The 24,636-nt window shown below is 40.8% G+C and overlaps 1 protein-coding gene across 2 annotated transcripts in view; it reads right to left on the bottom strand.

The window, feature by feature from the left end:
* The window catches only part of OSBPL8 (oxysterol binding protein like 8), a 189,880-nt gene extending 165,508 nt beyond the window's left edge, over positions 1-24,372 (bottom strand). The window contains exon 1 of one of the 2 annotated variants that reach the window (XM_084646369.1): positions 24,174-24,372. The gene's annotated coding sequence lies outside the window, so the exon portion shown is untranslated. The remainder of the gene's footprint in view (positions 1-24,173) is intronic. The other variant, XM_084646370.1, reaches the window with a different exon arrangement.
* Positions 24,373-24,636: the final 264 nt, after the last annotated feature.

Raw genomic sequence — 24,636 nt, 5'->3', positions numbered from 1 at the left:
AACAATGGTTAGGTGAGCTAGTATACTAGACAGCCATTTTTTCTTCATACACTTTTGCCCAGGTTTTGAATACAGTTTGAATGAGAACAAACAGACTGGTGTATATCATGGCAAGTTACTTTTAAGGATGAACTAAACCAGAAGACATGAAGTAAGGGTAAAATGGGCTTTACTACATACTATGAACTACACAGTTAGGATATAACAGACCTACGAAAAGGACAGATTAAAAAACTCACATCTATAATTACATAATGAATAAGGAAGAATTTCAAAAACAATAGCTATGCATTTCTTTTTAGTTTTCTGTTGTCAAGTATGTTTTATTATATTGAATTTAGTTAGGATATTAGCACTGAACATCTGTATTTATATTTCCTTTTTTATAATGAGAAGGGATTTGTTTCTCTCCTAGCAATGCTGGGAATTATATTCACAGAACTGAGTAACCAAAAGATTACGTGAATAGATTGTTGATATTTGCCTTATTTGAACATTCTATTTGCTTTCATTTCTTGTTGTGCTGCTCATATGACTATTTGATAAACAGAGCTCATTTCTGTAACTTCAAAGTACAAGATAACGAAAGCCCTTGTTACAGCTTGGCAGCGTTTGCCAGGGACTTTCCATCCTGCATAGCAGGTATTCAACATGCCAGGAAAGTGTGGAGTGTTTTCTTCTGACTCATTGAGGCAGATGACTTGTTACCCCATCAGGTTGTAAGAGGATCTGGGATGAGCAGACCTAACAGAGGGACTCTAGGAGCAGCCTAATTTAGAGAGGAGGTTTCATCTGATCCTGTGTGTTATCTTAACAGTTTTGTCAACAACACCAAACCATGTGAAAGGAGAGAGGTTTGCATTTTACGTAATACCTAGAGTGCACTTATACAGCATGTTGGGAAAGGTACATGCTCATCAGCAATCTAGTCCTATCGGCTGTCTACCAGCAACAGAAAAATCAACCAAGACTCCCACCCACCAATGCAGTACAAACTGAGGGTCTATGTATATTTTAGATCAAGTTATCTAATGTCAGCTTCCACCTTACTAAATGGCATGTCAAAAAGCTGTAATTACTGATAACTATGCAAAGCAGTATTGTCAACTCCAGGCATACAAAAAATAAAAATAAAAAAATAAAAATAAATAAATCAGTCCCTAAAAAGTCAGTTATAACACTTTTAAAAGACAACTTTTTATGTCCTTTTATGTGCCTTCTAGTATTTGAGCCCTTAGGGTCCATGTTTTCCAGTTTCTCTCTGCAATCATGGGGTCCAGAATTTTTTTAAATTAAAAGCTGAGATTCTGATTTATTCACATGACTTCAGGAACTGGGGCTTTCAGAAAGACCCCAAATATTGTGAGACTCAAAATCCAAAGAGCTAGTTTAGTCTGGAAGCTTTGAGGTTCGAACTTTTGTTCAAAACGAGCTACCCTAATTTCCTGTTGTGTGTGCCACATACAATTTAGACATTTAAATACTGATTGCCTGTAAGTTAGACTCCAAAGTAGAGTGCAAACTAACTTAAAGATTTCTAGAAAATAACTTCCACTGTAAACATTGATATGCAGTTGCTCTGCCCAATCTTGTGAAAACTCCTTGTAATGAGCTTCTGCAAATAACATGGAATTTAAACCCCTTCACAAATCAGTGAGGTACTGTACACATAGTTGGGATTATTTTAAATTAGGGAATGTTAACTGGTAGTTTGCATAAATTGTTCCACTCACAATACTTCCCTTCCTCCCCCCAAAAAATTGATTTTTGTGAAGTCCATGATTACATCTAACCTCTCTCTTCTGCAGTACCTTGGACTCCTTCTAAGAAGCAGATATCGTACAATGGTGAAAAGATCAGAGAGACCAAACCACACTTCAGAAGAGCACCAGGTGTCCAAAAAGAATCACGTGGCTCATCCAAGTAATACCTCAGTGCAAACATGCCACCCTTTAGAAGAAAGGCATGTTAGTCCCAAACATATGCTGATTCTGAGCTGCTGGTTGGAGGAAGTACACGTTAGAAAATGCAGAATCTGGATCACTCCCACTCTTCTGAAGACAGATACAGCAATGAGAGTCAGATGCCCCTGCCAGCCAAAAGAGTAGAGCCAGGAAATTGCACATCTACTGATTTAACTTGTTAAAGGCCTTGAAAAAGGGAACAGCTGGGGAAAAGAGTACATAACTCAGCTAATGACTCATTCAGGAGGCAAAGGCAAACCAGAAAGAAATCAGGAGGAGATGAGCACTTCCAACTTTATTATTCAATGCACAACAGCAAGTGGAGAGCTGTAAAAAAGCCTCAGTAATGAGGATGTGGGGGGACGGAGGCGAAGGACATCAACTTTGACATGGAAGCATACTCTAACTGAAGTTCAAACCTGCATTTCTCAGCTGAAAAGTTACATTACTTTTTTCAATTAAGTACTTCTCTCTGAACTCTGACAACAAATGAGGTCTGTCCCCCACCATCCCACACTTAGTGCTTCAGATTAAAACACTGACTACCCAGCAACATGGTTAATGTACATTCTATCTGAGTAAAGGCAGCTCTTTTACAGCCTTACTGCTAGCCTTACCTGTTTATTCAGGGCAGGTTTTTAGAACCTTCCAAAGAAGGAATTTCCATAGTACTGCTTAAGAGGGAGGAAAAAAATCCATAGATGAAAGAGCACGGAATCCTAGTCTCTCTGCTTTAGGAACAGCAACAAAGATGGCCACATGGCTCCTTAGGGTTTGTTTTTGTAAACTGCTGCCATGGACTTGACATAAGAATTCGGACGAGTGAATAGGCCTAAACTCTACTCCTGAATCCTGAAGTCTGTTATGCACCTTAGATTTTAGAGTACATCTACACTGCAATCAAAAACCTGGGAATGGCCCATGCCAGCTGTCTCAAGCTAAGGGGCTGTTTAATTGTGGTATGGATGTTCATGAAGTTGAGAAGATGTTACAATGTCCTCTAACAACAAATGTTGATGGGAAAGGTATGAAAGAGAAAACAACTTGCATCAACCTATTTTAAACAAATAAAACATGAACAGATAACGTTACATCAGACCTAGTTTCCAAATTATCTGAAAAGATCACGTCCTCTAATATGAAAAAGCAAAAAACCTTTCCTGTTATTCTAGTCAGAGGAAAATAAACTATTTATTATTTCCATTGCTGTAACTGCAGGAAAAAGGATGGGAAAGCTTAAGATGGAAAAGTCAGCCTTAAACAGAAGCAATCCCATGTTTATCCTGAGTAGTTTTGAAAGGTCTGAGAACAGAAGACTTCTATTATTGAATAGGATAGCTCCTTTTTAGTCTTTATGATTTGCCTAACAAGTTCCCATTCATAGATGTTGTGAATGCAACAGAGTGTCAAGCCTTTTCAAATGTTAAGGAACCATGGGGATGTTAAATTATATTTGAGATTTCAAAACCGTTCAGAAGATGTTCAGACATCTACAATTAAAATTAAAGCCTATCAAAGCAACCTTATAAAATATATTAAAGCAACCCTATAAAATCAGTTGTTTTTGCAAATTTAATAAATTCTACGTAGTCTACCATGTTAAAAATACACATTGCTCTAAGTTACAGTACTGCAAGTCATGGGAGATGGATTACAAAAACTTCCACAGATAGCGGTTGCTAAATCAGAGAAGGATTAGAATGCAATAGAAATCTGAAGCTCTTCAGTCAGTACTAAAGCTGAATGGCAGACCTGAACAATGTAGCCCATATGCTCAGGGTTTAGCTGATTACCATATTTGGGGTCAGGAAGGAATTTTCCTCCAGGGCAGATTGGAAGAGGCCCTGGAGGTTTTTCGCCTTCTGCTGTAGCATGGGGCACAGATCACCTGCTGGAGGATTCTCTGCTCCTTGAAGCCTTTAAACCACAATCTGAGGACTTCAATAGCTCAGACATAGGTGAGAGGTTTTTCGCAGGAGTGGGTGGGCGAGATTCGGTGGCCTGCGTTGTGCAGGAGGTCGGACTAGATGATCATAACGGTCCCTTCTGACCTTAGTATCTATGAATCTATGAATATTAATTGTATTTGAGAAAGCTTTTAGAGTACCTAGAAACAACCTTATAGACTTAATTGTATTTGTGTTTCCCACATACAGCAGGCTCCTTTTTGAAGAAGTGATTGACTAGACTGCATTTTGCTCATTGCTTCCCTGGCTTAGGCTGTCATGAGCTCTTCAGGCCTGTGCTTCATTCCCTCTGGTGATTCCTACTTGGTTTCTGCTGTCAGTTTAAAGCATTGGTCCTAACCTTTAGAACAAATAATGGATTGCGCCACAGAAGTGCTAAAGACCAAACAGAGAACACAGGTCAAAAAGCCCAGGATAAAGTTTGTGAGCGAGGGACAGGGCATTCTCAGAAAGGATCTGGGTGTGGAAGGAAGCTCCGAAGGAGATTAGGCAACTCCAGCATCTGATAGGATCTCTAGGAAATACTGTGCAAAACTTTGCTTTTCAAGAAAGCCTCTCCTTTATAGCAAGACTGACAGCCTCCTGCCCCCAAAAATCAAAACCAAAGCTTTTACTCCTGAAAAGGAAGAAGAGCCACAGGCTCCATAAAATCTGCTAGGGACTTCAGCTATCACTATTAATTTTATGTGGAAGGTGCTTGGTGCTATAGTGATGGGCAACAGTCTGAAACTCTAAGATGGACATATGCATTTTAAAGGTTAAATCCCACTGAAACAGCAGCAATTTTCAGCGACTCCAGTGGACAAAAGGCCCTAAAGTAATTCTGATAATAGTTCATGTGTTCTGTTTTATGCTAACTTGTAAGCGTTAAATTTCATATTTTGTAGAATGATCCAGTTGTATGTGATATCAACAGTGACTTAGTTAACACCTCTAGCATCATGCAGTTAAAAATATATCAAATGTGTCTTCCTAGAATTTTTATCCTGACATTTCTGAAAGCATTTACTCTTGTTTTAACAGCCTCATAGATTTGATATTTAGAGCTTGCTTGCTGGTTAATTTGATCAGCTAATTTCTTGACTAAAGTTAACAGATGTTGTAGTGTTGCAACTATTTCAGTTGGTGTAACTTTTTTTGTTTTTTAAAACAAAATAATGATACTGGTACAACACCTATTGTGGGTGCAATTATATTAGTATAGAAGTGCCTATGCCGGTATAGCTGGGTCCAGACAATTGTGTCCTCATTATGGCAGTTGTGTCAGTGTAGTTAAAAATGGTATAGATTTTGAGCGCGGACAAAGCCCTACTTTCTTGAACGTGTTTCTGTGTGTCTTGTCGTTAGATTGCTCCCACATCTTAAACTAAGTATTTGTTTAAGCTAGACTGTAGTCCTCAGAGCACAGGTCTCATTTAAGTTGTCTGTAACAGCAGCTGTGATATAACAACACTCTGAACTAGCATGTAGATAAATTTTAATTATGCTGTTTTATATTAGCCCACTTTGTACCCATTTATTAGCAACTGTGCAGCTGCATTGGTCCTGGCAGAAATTCAGTAATATTATGCAGCTTCTTCCAGTTCACCAGTGTTGGAATTTTACCAGAGTTGGAATTCAGGGATCTAAAGAAAAGACTTGGGCATGTATATTTGCAAAAGTATCTATGTGCTGAATTACTTTTTCTCCAGCATGCTTTATAAATGTTTGATTTTTATTGTAATTCTCTAAAATTGTGTATAAAATAGAAATATGAATTAAATTGTTTATCTTTAGTTAGCTAAAACCAATAAGAAGACAGCTCTCCTTGACTAGCACTCCTGTAGTCTTTAATTTATCATGGGACGCCTAATTCCGTCTTCTGGCAATCACTCAGTGTTGTGTAATTTAAAAAAAAGCATAGGTAAATTTATTTTTAAGCATATCTAGCAAAAAAGGCATTATGGTCCATTTAGCTTTGTTTACATCAGGAAACTAACCTACCACAAAGAGACTTTCCAATTAAGGTAAATCGTTCCCTAAAGTGGAGGTTGTTCTAGTTTAAAAAAAATAAATCATATTTGTTTGATATTATGGTAAAACATTACAAAATAATGGACTCTGCAGTGGAGAGCTTTTAAAGTGGTTGGTTTCAGCATGTGAAATATTGCAGCAAATTCTATTAAGATCAGGATTAATGGATTCAGATCCATAAGCACACAGCCTAGCTATCCAATAAATGGGGTGTACCATTTTGCAATACTGGCTTATTGTTCATCTCTAAGGTGCCACAAGTCCTCCTTTTCTCTTTGCAGATACAGACTAACACGGCTGCTACTCTGAAATCTGGCTTATTTTTGTGTATCTTGGTACTTTTTTGCCCAATGTAAATACCTGGTTAATATAATAAGTAAAGTTACTTTGTCTTAGTGTTTCACAAGAAACTTGTTTAAATGGATTGGTGTCTGGATATGCTTTAAGGGGGGAGGGAAGAGGTAAAAGGGGGAAGGAATGGAATATAACTTTGTTCTTCCTTCCACAACTGGTAGCCCAAAGTCTTTTGAATATGCCTCTTCATAGTTATTTGGGATAAGAAAAGTCCCATACCACCATATTTTGCCACCTTCTTTGGAAGTTATTGTTCTAAATTACAGTAGAGCCTCCAGGTCTTACTTAGTGGGAGGCTGTGGATTACAGAATTTTTCATATTAGCAAGTAAACAATAAGAAAGCAAGGATAAAGTATCAGTGCCCTTTATTTTAACAACTGCTTAGTTTTAATTTTATTAAAGCATATTTGTGTAAATGTACAACACAGTATTTTGAGACTTTGGAAGACTTGGCTATTGAATATAAAGAGCAGTTTTGTGCATGTGCGTGAGATGGGGGTTGAGTGAAGCTTTCTTGAAACCCAGAGCATTTAGAAGACAAAAGTATGGGAATAATATTTTAATTTAGGTGAAATAAATGGGCCAATGACGTTAACATAACCCAGTCTATGTCCAACATTTGTTTTAAACAAGGTGTTTGGTTTGGTATACACCAATAAAAACCCTTTAAACCTTGTATTAAAGATACAGAAAAGAAAAAACAGTTAAAGCATTTGAAATGTAAAGCGTTAAATAAGGCTTTCATTTTAACATTTCTTGTTTCCTCTCACTCTAGCTTTACAGTGTTTTAGAAGGGAAAAACCCTTGTCTGACAGTCTCTTAGATGGCATCAACATTTTTTATTACTGATGACATTAAAGTCGTTTCATCCCAGGTGGTGGTTAGGATTCAGCTGGAGCTGGTAGGGTGGTGATGTCATCCTGCTCCCTCTCTCTGGCCTGGTCTAGTAAGGACATATCTCAAGATCAGGATGAAGGCCTGGGGTCACAGAAAAAGGTGGAAGCGGCAGCCATGATGATGAAACATGTTTCAGTAGCCAAACCCTCACTATTTTGTCCACCAATTATGCCTAATATCCGACATACCAATGCTGGCTCACTAACTTCTAGCTTCACATCTTCTATTTTTAACAAGAATAATTTCAACACAATCCTTGAATCTTAGCAACTTGTCCTTTTTGTTTAAACTAATTCTATTGATGCAAGTTGGTGATTATAAGAGCACTAGAGTTTGCCAATCGTGCTGAACAGCATCCATTCCACCAAGTTTCCTACAGAAAAAAAAGTAACTTGACTGACTATTAATTTTAAAAAGGCCTTTGTAAATAATGATTAATGGCATAAACTTCCGAAGCTGAGTACCTGCAGTTAGGCTCTGAAATCCATATTTCAGCATTTAATTTAAAAATGGCCTGTCATGCCACTCTTTTCTGTAGGAAACCTGGTGCAGTGGGTGATGTTCGGCGTAAATAGAATCTGATGCTTTTTAGGAGATATGTATATTTTAATTATTAAACCTTTGCTCTGTTCTTTTGAGAGACTTCTGAGAACTTTCAACACAATAGTTATGAGATTTAATAATATGACCTCCAAATAGCCATCTTTGTTTTGCTTTTCACGGATATGATATAACATAGGAATTTTCATACTGGATATGATCCATGTTGCCATCTAGTTCAGTGCCTTGCCTGGCAGTGGCCAGAACCAGCTTTTTCACAGGAAAGCATGAGTAACCCTATAATGGGCACTTATGGAGTAAACTGCACATTGGAATTTGGAAGAAACTTACATCAGTTAGTAGATGGATTATGCCCTAAAGCAGGGGTTGGCAACCTTCGGTACGCAGCCCATCAGGGTAATCCGAAGGCGGGCCGCGAGACATTTTGTTTACGTTGACCACCCACAGGCACAGCCCCCCACAGCTCCCAATGGCCACGGTTTGCTGTTCCCAGCCAATGGGAGCTGCGGGAAGCGACGACCAGCATGTCCCTGTTGCCCGCCGCTTCCCGCAGCTCCCATTGGTCAGGAATAGTGAACCTTCTTTAAACAAGCAACACAAAATTGGTGGAGTGATAAATAATGGACACAGGTCCATTATACAGACTTATCACCTGGCAAGGTAGGCTCATTTGAGCCCATCATCATACTTTTAGAAACAAAAACAGTAGGATACACTTACAAGATGGGGGACTGTACCCTGGAATGTAGTGACAGTGAAAAAGACTTAGAAGTCATGGTAGGTAGCCAACTGAACAGGAGCTTCCACTGCTGTAGCTAAGAGAATGTGACCGTAATTTATGAATTCTGGTTTATATTAAATTTTTGTATCATGGAATGCCTCTGAACAGATGTGGCACAAGGCTGTAGCACATCTCTGCCAGACCCAAGAAAATAGTCATTAGTCTTAATGACTGTGCTCTAATCATACAATTTGTATGCTGAAGAGGTTGTCTGATTGGGAAAACCAGCCTAACAAAGTTTATTTGCAAAGGGTTGATGAAGTGGAGAATGGAAAATGTCCAGCATTAGTACTAAAACTATTAGTAGGGGAACACAAACTTGAGATTCTCAGAGACCTACCCAAAGCTGCTGTAGAAGAGAGGAATTGATGGGCATATTTTCACAACAGGGGCTCTGGTTTAACTGCAGGACTACCAGCCAAGGTCACAGAAAGCTAGATCATAGAATATCAGGGTTGGAAGGGACCTCAGGAGGTCATCTAGTCCAACCCCCTGCTCAAAGCAGGACCAATCCCCAATTTTTGCCCCAGATCCCTAAATGGCCCCCTCAAGGATTGAACTCACAACCCTGGGTTTAGCAGGACAATGCTCAAACCACTAGATGACCTAAAAGGTGCCACGAGACTCAAGAAATGACTCTGGACACTTCAGAGGATTCCCCAGTGTGATGAAGAAGCTGAGACAGGGAAAATGTGTAAAACTGTATTGTATTTTGTCTAGACTGGCACATATCCCATGCTGCTAAGTAAAGAGTAATGGCGTTTGGAATACTGAGCAATATGTTTGTTTTCACTGTCATATGCCCCTGAAGAGTTTAACTGTAAAGTCAGAATTTCAGCCACACAGCTGAAATTCTGGAGAAGAGCGGTGTACTTAAGATACAGAGAAGTCTCAAGGACCAGGATTAGTCCCAGGGACTAGGCAATTTGGCACAGATCTCAGAAGGGGGTGCTAGACAGAGGATCTGCACTCTAAAAGGGCACCTCCAGACGGGGCAGTGCCTAGAGATTATGTTCAGACTCAGGAGACTTAAAGTGCACATGGAGCCCAATGAGGTGAGCTCCACATAAAACGGACTCGGTGTGGAGATAGTGTCCAGACAAAGGAAGAGCTCTATCAGGGCTCTGTGTGACAGAGGGCAAATGCAATTTTTGCCTGCCTAAGCAGAGGAACATCAAGTAGGAGCAGGGAGGTGGCATCACCCCTGTTCACAGCACAGAGAGATTATTACTGAAATATCGTCTCCATTTCTGATGTCTATGCTTCAAAAAAGATGTTGACAAATTGGAAAGTGTTCAGAAAAGACATACAAGAATAGTTCCAGGTTTAGAAAACATGCCTTATAGTGAGAACTAGGGAAGCTAAATGTATGTAATTTATGAAAGAGAAGGTGAAGAGATGACTTGAGCAAAGTCTACGAGTACCTGAATGTGTAAGAGATTTCTGATAGTGGAGGGCTCTTTAATCTAGCAGAAAAAGGCATAATGAGATTCAGTGGTTAAAGGTAAAGCTGGACAAATTCAGACAAGGAATATGCCACACATTTTTAACAGTAAGAGTAGTTAACCACTGGAACAACTTGCCTTGGGATGTGGTAGGTTCAACAGTTGAAGTGTTTAAATGAAGACTATATATCTTTCTAAGAGCTATGCTAACGCTCAAACAGAATTTATCTATTTTATAAAGAAACTACTGGGAGAAGTCCTATGGCATGTGTTATGCAGGAAGTAAACTAGATGATCATAATGGACCCTTCTGACCTTAAAACAAAATAAAAGGTCACCACACATAGAATTTTAAGTTTTAAGTGCATGACCTGACACAAATATGAACATCTCCTTCAAAATTATCTACTACATAGGACTGCATTTCTTTTTCCTTCCCTTGTCTCTGTTTTGACCAACAAAATTAAAATGTTTTCCTCAAATTCAGGCTTACACAAAGCACTCTTAGAAAGAGGACACTCAGCAAGTAGTTACTTGAGATCAAGCATCCTCACTGTGTGTCTTTTAAAGTACTCCCGTAGGTCTCCAATCATTGGCTCTTTAAAGAGCCATGTCACCAGAAAACATTTCACTAGCTGGGATAATGGCACGTGCTACATTTGTTCCTTTTTTTGGTGTCTTCCATTTTATTTTTACATCTTCTGTTTTATTGGAGTATCTAAACATTTTATGTTAGTCCACACTGTAAAATATCTACATTTAGAAGAGACCGAAAAGTGAAATGAACAAAAGTACTGCAGAGGTGTGGGGAAGCTAACAGTGTCACACAGCAATATGCTTGGCTCACTAAAGTTTGGTTTGGCCTCCACTTTCAAGATCCCAAAATTCATCTCATAAAATGCAGCTCCACTAGCGGTAGCAAAAGTGTGACTGTAATCTGGACAGGGCAAAAGCATCACCATTGTGTTATCTCATTAGACAAGAAATAGTAAAAACACCCGTGCCTCATCTACATTAGCTGGAGCTGCACCAATGGTACATATCCCAAAAGAAGGTAGGGGCAGATAAATTCATGTTCCCTGGACTTCAAACTGAAAAGGTCAATCCAGTCAAGTGTGACCACTGATACAAAAATAAGGAATAGATTAAAAAAAATAAAATTAAAAAAATAAAAATCAGTCCTGACTCACAACATAGTGCTGAAGTAATATACATCATACTGCACTCTTGTTAACTGATAAGTTATTAAGAGTGTTTCAGTTAATACACAAGCTATGGAAAGGATCATCATTCAATTTGAAGAGTACCACAAATAATTCTGGTTTTGTGGTTGCTTTCCACTGTACAGATTAGAAAGTGGGGCACTTACATCACTCATAATGAGGAGCCTGTTCTCTTATTACAAAAAGGCTGACCTGCAGCCTTTTTCAGACAAAAAGTTATGCAATCACAAAGACTGGAGAGTTTCTAGACATAGTAAGGATTTATTTTCAGGTTACACATCGGTAGGAACAGCTCTCCAGTGAAAGAAACAATGGTGAACTCATTGTCCCAGCACCGTTCAGCAGTACGGCACATCAGGCATGTTTGACTTCCACAGCTGAGGAACAAAACTGCAGTTTACAGAGATTCAGAACCTTAATGTCCAAGTAGCCTCATAACTATTTTGTCCATGTTAAAAAGCAAATTACTTTTTCTTATGAAGTACCAAAATACACCTCTCAGTAAAATTCCATCTATTAATGCCAGACTGCCTCATACTACTCAGTGATTTTAAAATGGCTCAGTCATCAAGCCATATCAAAACCAAAAATAAGAAGAGCTGGCTATATTTTTTTCCCCATTCTCCCCCAAGCACCTCAACCTGGAATCTGGGCACCCAGGGCAAGCACGCACCAGTTCAAGGAAAAATGGGCTGTGGAGAGGAGCAGTATGAGTGTTAGGCAGAGGAGCAAAGTGATAGCTGGGGGGGAGGAAAGACAGGAAGAAGTCACATGATCCTTGATTCACTCAACTTCTCGCTGAACGCATGCTGTGGGTAAGAGAGCACAGCTTCTTGAAAGCCACCTTCCGTTCCAACAGCAGTTCAGGCTTACAAGACAGATTATACATGTGCTCTTATAACACAGACTCTCTTGAGAGAGCTCATGTCCTGGTGCTAGAGTGATTAATGACCCCCTACCTTACCCCAGCACCATATAGCCTTCTGGCGAGCAATGAAATAGGCTGGGGGAACAAACAAAAGAAAAGGGGGGGTAATAATAAACAGAGTAAAAACAAGAAAAGAAAAAAAAGAGTAACAAAAGCAGAAGACAGGAGAGAGAGAGAGAGAGAAAAGACGTTAATTGAGGAAGGGTTATGCAGGAAGATTGTACTAGATTAGTGGATGGGTGCAAAGTGGGGACACAAGCGCACACTGGCTATGGGTATGGCTACGCTACGCAGCTTTTAGCACTATAGCCGTGCCACTAAAAGCCGCAAAGTGTAGCTGCGGTTTGTCGGCAGGAGAGCTCTATCCTGACGACAAAAAACTTCCACTCCCCTGAACAACAGAAGGTTTGTCGACGAAGGACCAGTGTAGACAAAGCCTTAAAAGACTATGTACAGGCTTTTCCCTGGAGTGGAAAATAATGGTAAAACAGGTTTCTGTGGCTAACATTCAGTGGTTATGGCAGGCTAGTGATATATACCATTTTCAGTGACAGAAAGGAATCTTACATCAATTAAATCTTTAATATTCACCCATGAAAGACAAAATAGATACTTAGCAGTAAAACAGTGTTATATGTCACTATGTATCCTCACTTTGACTTAGATGTGGTCTTTGGAAGCTGAGTTTTGAATATCCTGATGTGAACCCGAACACACAATATCATCAAAATACTTGCAGACTGGTGAAGATTGTGTGGACATATTACTTCAGTATATTCATCAAAATATGAGGTCACTTCATCAAACATTGCCTATGTTTTCCCCATAAAAATATTAATCTTGTCTTATGGATAAAGTTTTGTTATAGACAAACTTGCTATAGACAAACTTTTTAGTCCATATGTGGAAGTTTTGTTTAAATATGTGAAGTATGTGATCACTGTAAACAAAACCAATACGACAACTTCCCCCACAACTAATTGCTTTATAATGACTCATCAAAATTAACTACATTTCTCTTTGGAATTCAGCCAAGTATCTTTTCCAGCAATTAATAAGACAACAGACCAACGTATAGGCTTCACTGCACAATTCTCAGAGATTGCTCTAACTGCAGTGGGCTCGGTTTGTCATCTTCTGATCACTATAAGCAGAGTCATACTCTGCTTTTAGAGGACTCAATTCAGACAAAGATAAATAAATGTAATACAAAAAAACCTGAATTTGAGCAACAAGCAGAATAAAGAAGTTAGTATTGGAGCGAACACTCATTAAGATAAGAAGTTCCCCATAACTGTATTACTACATCAAAGATACTTAAAATATTGAAATTCTGATTATTTTTCAGTACGTTTATTTTCCCATTTCTCTGAGCCCTAGCAAGGAAAATAAACTGATTCGTCAATTTTTTTTGTTTATAGATAGTTTCATTTTCTATTTTCATGCCCCTGCACAATCTCTGTCAAGATGCTGACAGTGCAGGAAACATTTATTTGTTAATAAAAGCTTCCCATTGGAATAGGTTTTCACAAGTTTTGTGGAAGTATTTTTTATTGATCTTCAATTTTTTAGGATTAAGTTCTTAAAGAGATTTGCGTCCAAGTTGGATGTAACAGTACCCCTTCAAAGCACAAAAGTTCATTTATTCACTTTATGATGTGTTAGAAGGTAGGTATCAATTTAGAGTCAACTAGTATCTAAACAAAAGGCCTTTTTAGCTTCATTATTTGAAGTATCATACACATGAAGTTTATATTTAAAGGGAAACAGCATTAAGACAGTGTTCAGGTTGAGAAATCACAGGTTTTGGTAACTTCTAAGTATTACAATATTTACCTGAATGTAAAAATATACAGAATGTACAATGGGACCAAGTTATGGCACAGAATAAATACAGCAATAATTACTGTTTAGACTGAACAAAAACAAAAAAACAAAAACAATGGAAATCACTACAAAACCACAGTGTGGACAAGTTAATAGTTCTTGCTGCACTAACTCTCCAAATTTCCTAACTTAAGCTCACGGTTTTGCATCACTAATACCACATAAACAATTTTTTTGGTTTTTTAGTTTCCTAAAGTTTTAAGACAAAAGAACTAGCTTTGTTGAAGAATACAGTCATACACTTAAAAAAGAAACAGTGTATCTTAATACACATACACAAAAGAGATCAGTGTAACAAGGTCCTGGGTCACACACATTTAGGTGCTTGGGCCCTTTCAGAATAGGCTCATTTCTTTCTTGGCAACGAAATTTCTCAGCCTATCAGTCATGAGACCAAAGAATCAGGCAACTGCCTTTGAGAAATATATAAGGACTAGTCTCAGCTCAGTTGGAGGGTAGATGAATTACTTCTGGGGGGAAATCCGGACCAAAAAAATAAAAATTCTGCATATTTTATTTTTCAAAACAACAATATAATCATGCCAGTATCAATTATTTTAGTAAATTATTTCAAAATTTAAATTACTTACTGTCAGCAAGTATATCTGTAACAATACAGACAACAAAAAAAGATTCAGGAAATGTTTTTTGACAAAGAGATTCCTTACAAGGCATATTAATATAGAACTTTGAATAATAATTCATTTAAACTACAGTACAAACGTATTTCCCACACCTCTTTGCACTGCTTCTGAGACTTGGGGGAGTCAAGGGTAACAAAGGAGCTGAGGGAGAGGGAAGTAATTGCTGGGAAGGGGCCTGGGGTATGAACTTGGAGGGCTGTTGGGTGTCGGTGGGAGAAGTATGGAACAGGGGTTCGTTGTTCTTTTTAGGGGGGGGAGGAGGGATTGTTAGGGAGCCTCCCCGATGCAGACCCTAGCCATTCTCATTCAGTCAGGCACATCTGCCCCCATCCCCATGTCTCTGCACCCCCACTCCCATTTAGCCCCTGCCATCCCCCTTCACTAGCCATTCTGAACCCCAGTTTGTGACCACCACCACGACCCACAGCAGCCCCATGCTGTCCATTCCCCCACATCCCATGCATCCTGACCTAGCCCCACGAGCAGGGTGCTTTGAGGAATACAGCCTCTTCTCTTCCCTATCCCCAGCTGGGCTGTTCCTGCTTGGGAGCAGCTTCTCACTGTCCTGGTGCCACAGAGGCCCCTGATGGGCAAAAGGCATAACTGCAGCACTTCTTTGCAGAATATTTTCTGCTGAGAAAAAAAATTCTGAGCAGCACATGAATTCTGCGTATGCGCAGTGGTGCAGAATTCCCCCAGTAGTAATGAATGTTCAGGTAAAACCCTTCATGAGGACTTGTAAGGAGATCAAAAAGGTATCAAAAGAATCTACCCAGGGGAAGGGGGTTTCCACTCTCCCATGTGCTAAATGCTGTAAAAACCTCACTTGGTGGTTTGTGTTTTTTGTTACTTTGATCCTATTTTTTAATCTTCTTCAAGTTAGTACAGCCAGTCCTTAGAAAAAGACGTTTGGACGGAACTGTAGTTTGGGCTTTATTATACCTTCCCCAACTGATGTATCTGTCAACTTACAGTCATTTTTAAATGTATGTCATTTAAACACTAAGCCTGTTTTCTTCAAATCTGAAGTATTTACTTCAACCAACTAGGAAGCTGTCACTTCTCCCATTACAGTTATGTGACCATTAAGACATCTCCTGTAACATATAGGAAAAGTATTCCCATAATTTAAGAGTGGCTGTATTGATTGTTAAACATCTTCCAATATAAGATTCACCTTTGCTCCAAGGTCAAGCAAATAAATTTCAACCCAGAAGCAACTTTTCTGAGGAAGTTAAAAGCCAGTGAGTGAAGTTAGAATGGAAACTGTATCCTACTGTTCTGTTTCATGCAGTTATGCAGCTGCATAAACAGATGCATAATTGTGTGCCTAAATCTAAGATTCTTTTAAAAAAAAGAAAAACTATCCCTTAAAACCATAAAATAACCTTCAAAATGTAAGCCGACAAATGCAGTGGCATCTGCACATGTCTGTGGGTACAGTGAACAGGTCTGGAAAAGAAACAAATAAAAATTACTCCTATTCATCTCAGTAGAGCAATATTATTAACTAGCATTTGTATTGAAGTACCACTCTGAGGCACCGCTCAGGATCATTGTGCTAGGGATTGTACAACCACAAACAGTAACAATCATTATCCTCAAAGGCTTATGAATCCAAAGAGACTAGATGCAACAAGTGTATTTTTTTTTAAAATGGAAGGACTGGGGGATGAGGTGAAGGTAACAAATGCAAAATAAGTTACACAGGTTACGTACTGTACAGTTTAGATATCAAAAATTATAGTTATTTCCCTGCTAAAATTTTCACCCCCCCAAAAAAACACCCATCAAAAAAACCCTGAGGTATCATCTCCTTTTTTATTGCATGTAGGAGAAATTGTTGTAGACTGCAGTAAGAAGTTGTTCATTACAAAATAAAACCCACATTCCTACCTAGTTAAAGGTAGGAAGAAACAAAGATTTCTTTACCTCCCAGAATCAGAGTCCAAGCTGCCTCCTCACTGCCGAAAGCCAGGTCTGATTCCTCACTTTCCCAGGCACCCTACATCAGAAACCAGCTGTCAACCACTACTAACTGCTCCCTCTTCCCCATTCCAAGAGGTTCTATAATTATGGGCTGTCACGGACTATGAAATCGGGTCTTGTGTGCTTTTACCCTATCCTACAGATTTCACTGGGGAGACAAACGTTTCTCAAATTGGGTGTCCTGACCCAAAAAGAAGTTGTGGGGTGTCACAATGTTATGGGGGGGGGCATGGTATTGCCACCCTTACTTCCGTGCTGCCTTCAGAGCTAGGCGGCCTGACAGTGGCGGCTGCTGACTGAGGGCCCAGCTCTGGAGGGAGCAGTGCAGAAGTAAAGGATGGCATAGTATAGTACTGTCACTCTACTTCTGCGCTGCTGCTGGCGGCAGCTCTGCCTTCAGAGCTGGGCTCCCAGACAGCAGCTGCCGCTCTCCAACTGCTCAGCTCTGAAGGCAGCTCTGCCGTCAGCAGCAGTGCAGAACTAAGGGTAGCAGTATCGCAACCTCACCTACAATAACATTGCGACCCCCCCACAGCCCCTTTTTGGGTCAGGAACCCTACAATTACAACACCGTGAAATTTCAGATTTAAATAGCTGAAATCATAAAATTTATGATTTTTTAAATCCTACGATCGTGAAACTGACTAAAATGGACCATGAATGTGGTACGGCTCTATCTATAATGCATGCATTGCAACTGAAAATCTGCAACACATTATAAAGTGCAGATGGAGTAAAAAATTGGGTTTAATATCAAACTAAACAAGGGATAGTGTACTGAATTGGGGGGCAGGAAAACATATCACTATACAATCCACCTAAGATATAAGAACCTTGACAGAAGTATTTCCTGACAGTAAATGCTATAATACATGGAAGTGCTGTTTTTAGATATACTCTTTATGTTCAGATCATCCATGATATAAATTGGTTCTCAATAATCAAATTAGAATTAAGAGAGCCTACGATGTACATACTCCTATACTGCAGAGTTCAAGGTCACTGATCTACAAACACCAAGGTGCACCAGCAAGGCTCTCTGTTGTGGGTGTAAAGCTATAAGGCTAAGGGCACAGATACATTATGGGTGCTATAGCAGCAGCTATGCTGGTGTAGCACCGATAGCAGAGATGCTTCCCATGTCGATGGAAGAGGTTTTTCAGTCAATGTAAGTAATCCAACCCCGCAAGAGACAGTGGCTAGGTCAACAGAAGACTTTTTCCATCAACTTAACCATGTCTACAACAGGGCTAAGTCATCTTAACTATGGTACTCAGGGGTGTGAATTTTTCACACGTTGATTGACATGGCTAGGTCAATCTACATTTAAATGTGGACAAGGTCTAAATTAACATGTACCAAGTTACTGGAAAAGCATGTAACATACTGTTACCATGAGCTGACCAAGTAGTTACTTTAAATACTGGTAATTGAAGTTTCTTCTGCTCAGTCTTCAATCATCAGATAATCTCTTCACTGATGTAACTTCGCTGTCCAAAAGGTTATGCCTTGTGTCACTCATAAAACTAAGCAAGGCTTAACACTGGTGGTACTCTCTCTCCAATAAGAGGCAAATATTTTTGTCCTGGATTTGAAAAAAGTCTACTCTCCAGGAGCAAGAACTTTTCCCCCCAAGTTAAGAGGGGGCAAGAACAGAAAGGGCCCAAAACCACTGGTTTCTACATAACTAAGTCTTTAATTTTAAATAGCAGCATAGGTGCCTGCTTTTGAGGATCTGAGCCTAATTACCTTTGAGAATCTGGACCTTAGTTCTGATTCCTTACAATTGCAAAGAAAATCTTATAGCATCAATATGATGCAGTGCTGTCTGTCTAAAAGATTTATAGGAAGACAGCTCCGGTGCTTCAGCAGTTGCATATACCTTTCTCAGTAAGCAGCAAAACAAAACAAGCATAGTCATTTTCATTGCTACTGTTCACAACTGTCAATTTCACTCTACTGGTCATTAGAAAAGTCAAACAGCAGAGGAAGCCACAAGAGTTATTCATGGGTCTCACTCTACCCCCAAAACCCCAGAGCTTCCTGGCTGTGGGTGTGGTTTATAGGAAGGAAGAAGCGATGGAGTAGCAGAGGCCATCTTACAGCCTCTCAGCTGAGGGTGGCTTCCTCCTTTGCCCTTCCATCAGCCTTTTCTAGGTTCTGCCTTCTCCCTTCCACATGCAGGAATTTCTGGGGTTTTGAGGGCAGAGTGAGACCACATCCTCTTTAAGCAGCTGGAGGTGAGCAAAAATGGCTTCAACCTAATATTAATTAGCCAAAGACTGCTACAAGAGATGACTTAACCAAGCAGGATACAAAGACAGTTCTTAAGTAGGAATCCTACAGCATGGCCCCCTCCCCCAACCTATGTGGAAGTGGGGCTCTGGGTTGTACACCAGGCCTAATTTTGTCCTTGGCCTCTCATAATGCCAACTCCTAATCTTCCAATACTATTTATGCTGTAAGGTACACACACACCATATCTGTTAAAAATAATCAGACTAGAAATGTGTTAGAATGGACTAAAACGTAAAAACTTTATTGGTTTCACAAGAGTAAATCTGTGCACAGAATGCAGAAAATAAATTTAGTACTACTCAATAAAGAACCTGTTCAGCTTGACATTTAGAAAAGCAAACACTCTGCACATCCCCCACACCTCATCTCACTGACTGCCTGCAACTGCACAATTGCAAAGCCTCTAATTTTTTATTTCCTGTAAACATAGGAGCCATGCAAATATACCTTTTAATGAGTTCCAGCTACAGCTCTCCCCGTCAGCACTCCTGACAGAGACTATTTGCAGAAATCTTCATTAATTACTCATCAGAAAACATTAAGCAGAAAGCCAAAAATTCAACAGTAAGTTCTTTGGGGTAAGGAACATCATCTTTTATGTTTGTACAGCATCTAGTACTTTGTGGGTACTTCCAGAAAACTACTGCAACACTTAACCAGTATAAAAACTGCATTTTACAGAAAACAATGATTCATTCTTGCTTCCTTAAGACAACGGCTCCCTTCCCCTTGTCTCCTTTCATGATACCTAGCTCATTTATTTTTAAATCTTCTCTCCCTCTGAAGCGGAGATAGCCATTACATTAAAATAATGACAAATCATACTACGTGAAGGCTATTATGGTTCATACAGCAAGTCCACTGGCACAGCAAAGCAACACGTCAGCATATATTTTACAAATACAGTTATATCTACTTTCTTTATCAAGACTCTTCCCTGTTCAAAAGCAGGAGAGCATGAGGCCTGAATTAGAGAGTTCGTGTGACTTATAGCCTAAAGTGACAGCCACATACACTGCATGAGATAGAAAGATATCACAGTTGGGGAAACAGAGAAAAAAAGTGAAAGGAAAAAAGTCAGAGATCAAGCTCATAATCTCTTTTCAAGCCCTGTCTAATGTATTCAGAGTACTGAAAACTTAAGTAGCATCTCACCCAAGAATCAGTAATCACAAGTTTTTGTCAAGAATTAAGACTTTTTAGAAGTGCTGTTCCCCAGAATATACAGTACAGAAGTTCAGGGAGGCATTTCTGTTGTAGTAAATGGTTTTTGTATATATGTTTATATCTGGTGCATGCACCATCATGAAACACACAATTGGTCAGCTGTATTTGTGACCCTTAGTTTAAAACTGAGAGTAGGGAAGACCTATATGATTCTATCATTAATTGCAGCTAATTTTTAGACATGGGGAAAAGGTTTCTTGCAGAGAGAATCTGAATGCTAAGATATGTAAATCCTGCATAATGTGGCTTGCTCTTAATAACATTTTGTCAATGTGTGGTTCAAAACATTAGTATCTTCACTTCCCTGGACTCACATCCTAAAGAAATGGTGTATAAAACAGCTACAACATGGTTAGGTGCACATTAGTCAAACTGGCTGCACTTTATGCCAGACTTTCAGCCTGATCCATCTCTCCCACTGAAGTCAACCGGAGTTGGATCATGTCTTTAAAGTATGTAAATTAACTAGCACAACAGACACAGAGAACATTACATGCAAAAGACGATTTAAAAATCCTGTTACTCTACTTTCACTCTCTTGACTCTAGGGATTTAATAGTTTCAACAACTCCAAGAGTCAAAGAACCTTCCAGAGCAGACAAAACCTGGATTTGTAATTTGTTAAAAACAAGCAAGATTAAAAAAATATATAAACTGGGCCTTCATTATATAAGAAGAGGCAAGAAGAGCACAAACCCAACTTTTTCTCCTCTGCAGTTAACCTTCACAAAAAAGAGAAAAGGATTTTAGGTTTTATACAGTGTTTGCCTTAACTTTTTTTTTTTAAACTTCTTAGTCTCAGAGTTGCTAAAAAAGTGAAAGGATCCTTGACAAATAAATAGTATGGGCTGGGAAAATGTTTCCTTGGACACTCTTTGAACGTGAGAAGACAGAAAAGCTTTTAAACACAACAAGAAATTTTCAGATCTTTGGTTCCCAATTTAAGATAGTCCCCCTGCAACCCGTGGTTAAAAGCAGGAAAAACACTCAATTCGTTGCTGTCATTTGTATCTAGCTGTCTAAGCACCGGTTCCCTTTATTCACAGCTCTTAGTTAGCTTTTCTTTTCTCCAAAAGAAGGACTCTGTCACATCTTAAATACTTGAAGCAGTGATACTCAGACTTCAGTTGTTCAGGAGCCAAATTAGCAATCAACATTACCCAAGAGAGTCACAGTAGTAGTAGTACTTTATTTTTGTTAATTAATTTTCTTGGTTATTCTAAGTATTATTATATCAACTACACTGGTTAATAACATAGTACAGTAAAAGCTGGGTTATTCTGCATGTTAACCAGAAACCTCTAGAAACCGGCATTTCTGATATCCATTAAAAGTCTGGTTGGCACCGGCAGGCTCCCTACCTGGCGACATATCCCTGCTGCTCTTTGGCAAAGAAACAGCCACGGGGGCTCTGTCCCCGCCTCAAGCGCTGGCTCCACAGCTCCCATTGGCCGGGAACCACGACCAATGGGAGCTGCGGGGGCAGAGGCAGCATGAAGAGCCACCTGACCACCCCTCCATCTAGAAGCAGCAGGGACATGTCACCGCTTGCGGGGAGCCACCCGAGGTGAGCACTGCCCAGATCCAGCACCCTGAAACCCTCCCATGCCCCTTCCCACACCCAAACTCCCTCCCACAGCCTGTGCCCTGCATTCCCCTCCCTCCATTGGTAAGCATAACTCTTAGTTAACCGGAATTTTGACTTACCAGCACCCCCCATTCCCCGAACATGCCAGATAAAGCTTTTACTGTAAAAGCATCCTGACTGGTTAATAATTAAATCATAGTGTTTAAATATTACGTACTGCAAAGAGCCACTTGCAGCTCCCAAGCCCCAGTCTGAGTATCACTGACTTAAAGCCTAACAGCTCACAAGTTACCATAACCATAGATGGAAACAAGCATCCAGCACCCCTTTGCAACACCTCCCTTTTCCCCAGCTAGAAGCATTTTTAACAGGCAATGAACTAAGATGGACTAGAATCCTGCTTGTCAAGTGCTACTGTAGGTTTCAAAGACTAAAATACTGCACAGTACATATCAGATAGGCATGTGGCAAACCAGTTTACAGCAGAGGCTAAAGAGTTTTTAGGAAAATTAGTACATGGCTGAAAGAACATTTGTAGGTGTTTGCATTGGATTCAGAGAAGCTCTTATTTTCTAAAGATATCACAAGTCAATGAAATGAAAGCGTGTTTGTTTTCGGTTTAAGCCCTGTGCTTAAGGAAGCAGGGCTATCAATTTCAGATCCCTGCCAGCTCACAAGAACTGAGTTGGCAAGGAGAGCAAAGGAATGGAACAAAATACATCCTCACCACAACATTTGTAGTGAGCAGACAACTGTCCAACTGCTGATGTTTTTAAGAACTGCTACAGCCCTTATTTCAAAGATCTGACAGATTTAAGGAGAATAAAAATGAGGTTAACATCAAAGTGAGTTTTACTTGGGAGCTAATCATACAAGTCAGGTTTTGCCAAGTGTTAATTTCCATTCTAATTTATCTCCAGGGATTAAAATAAAACATCTAAGGTTTCAGCCAAAAGAGCCCTCTCATGAAAATTAATGTTTTGAGATTTTTTTCTGTCCTCGGTTTGAACAGCTCTATGTTTTGCTTTAAATACACACATATAAGCAGATGAATTTCTAATAAAAAGTGATAGGTTCAACTCATTTAAGTTTTTTTTTAATCTACCTTTAGAGAACACTGGTGGGGGGGGGGGGTAATTTGTTTTTTGCAGCTTTCCTGAACACGGTGATTTATACAGATTGTTTTAAAACAAATATTATAGGGCTTCTGCATAGTGGACTGAGAATTAAAAGATTAACAGTATTTCATTAAACTACTAAGTATTAAACATACTTGTGAGTGTATCTAAAAGAGTCTTTCAAATAGACATTTCTAATAAATATATAGGAGGGTCAGTGGTGACATACAACAGTTTATAATCCTTGGGAAATTTAAGTTTTGTTCCCCTGGGGGAATTAAACTGTTAATCAGGAGACTCCCTTCCCAGTTCTAAGAAAAGGAGATTACTGACAACAGAGAAAACTAGGTTTTTAAAACTGTATTCTGTATTTTTAAAAGGGCTTATTAGTATGTTATCTTGATTCCCAGTTTCAGCTTAAATATGCCTTGCTCATTAAGCCTCCAATGACGATGCATCCCGCATGACAATTCACTACTCTTCATTTTCTCTAAATTTTGCAGAGCAAAATATTTTCTTAGTCTGATTAATACATCAGCAGATACGTTTACCTAAAACTGAATGAGGCACCACACTGAGTGCCAAGTGACAACCACCCATGATGATATCACGTGCAAAGTCACACAACCCTCAACTATTTTCCCCACGGGTCTAACCACCTTCTACAAGGTTTCAACAAGTAAAGTGCCCCAGTTTTTAGTGATTTATCCACCCAGTCCCCCTGCCAAAAGCGTAATTCCACAACCCCAGCGACATCCCTCCCGATCCCAACAACGTTACCCGCCCAGTTGGTTATGCTGACGTCCTTCGCAGATCAAACACGGTTTGAAGTTGAGGTCGGCCAGTGCTAGCGCACGAGCAAGCGCCACACAAAGGCGCGGGGGGCGACCGCCCCGCAGGGACAGGCTGCAGAAACGCGAACGCCTCTGTGCCCGCAGCGCCGCGCCGGGCGCGACCCTGGCCGGGCTCTTGCGGCTGAGCGGCGAGGACGGCAGTTAACGAGGCGCCCCGTTGCCTCCCCCCGGACCCCTCAGCGACACGGTGCGGGGTGGGGTGGGGGCGGCGCTGGCCAGGAGGGACCCCCGCAGTGCGGGCAGCGCCGGGCTCCGCCATGGCAGCCGAGGGGTCTGGAGCAGCAGCCCAGGGGCCGGCTCGCTCGCAGCCCGGCAGCGCCGGGGCGGATTCCAACGGTTGGGAGAAGCCCCAGCAGTCGCCGCCGCCTGGGCACCCCGGTACCACCCCAGTTAGTGCCCCGGGCGGGCAGCGCGTCCCAGACCGCGGCTCTCACCTCCCCAAGCGACACCCGGGAGCGCCCGGCCGTTACCCGCGTGTGACGAAAAGGCGCGCGCGGCCCTGGCCGGCTATAGGGGACCGTGCCCGGGACGCCTCCTGCCCTGCTCCTGGGCTCGGGCTCCTGTCCCCGGACTCCACCGCGGCGCAGCGTCGCTGTTTGATCCCCTCAGCAGCCGCGCCGCCTTCGCCCTGGACCAGCCGGGCAGGGCCCAGGCGCAGCCACGCCCCCTTCTGGTCACGTGACAGGGCCTGGCCGGACTCATTGGCACAGAGCCGGGGAGGGCGGGGTGCGGGTTTGACAGCTCCTCGCCCCGCTCCCAGCCCCCTGCAGATCCGTTAGCCCCGGTCCCCGCCTGTGCCTGCGCTTCCCTAGGACAGCCTCGCACCCACCCCCACCCGGCAGCCGGCTCCCCCGCTACAGCCGGGCACGTAGCCCTCGGCCGCCCACAGCCACAACA

The sequence above is a fragment of the Lepidochelys olivacea genome (assembly GCF_965140295.1).
Source record: "Lepidochelys olivacea isolate rLepOli2 genome assembly, chromosome: 1".
NCBI lineage: Eukaryota > Metazoa > Chordata > Testudines > Cheloniidae > Lepidochelys > Lepidochelys olivacea.
Note: the sequence above shows the minus strand (reverse complement) of the source record. Positions and strands in the feature narration are given on the sequence as shown.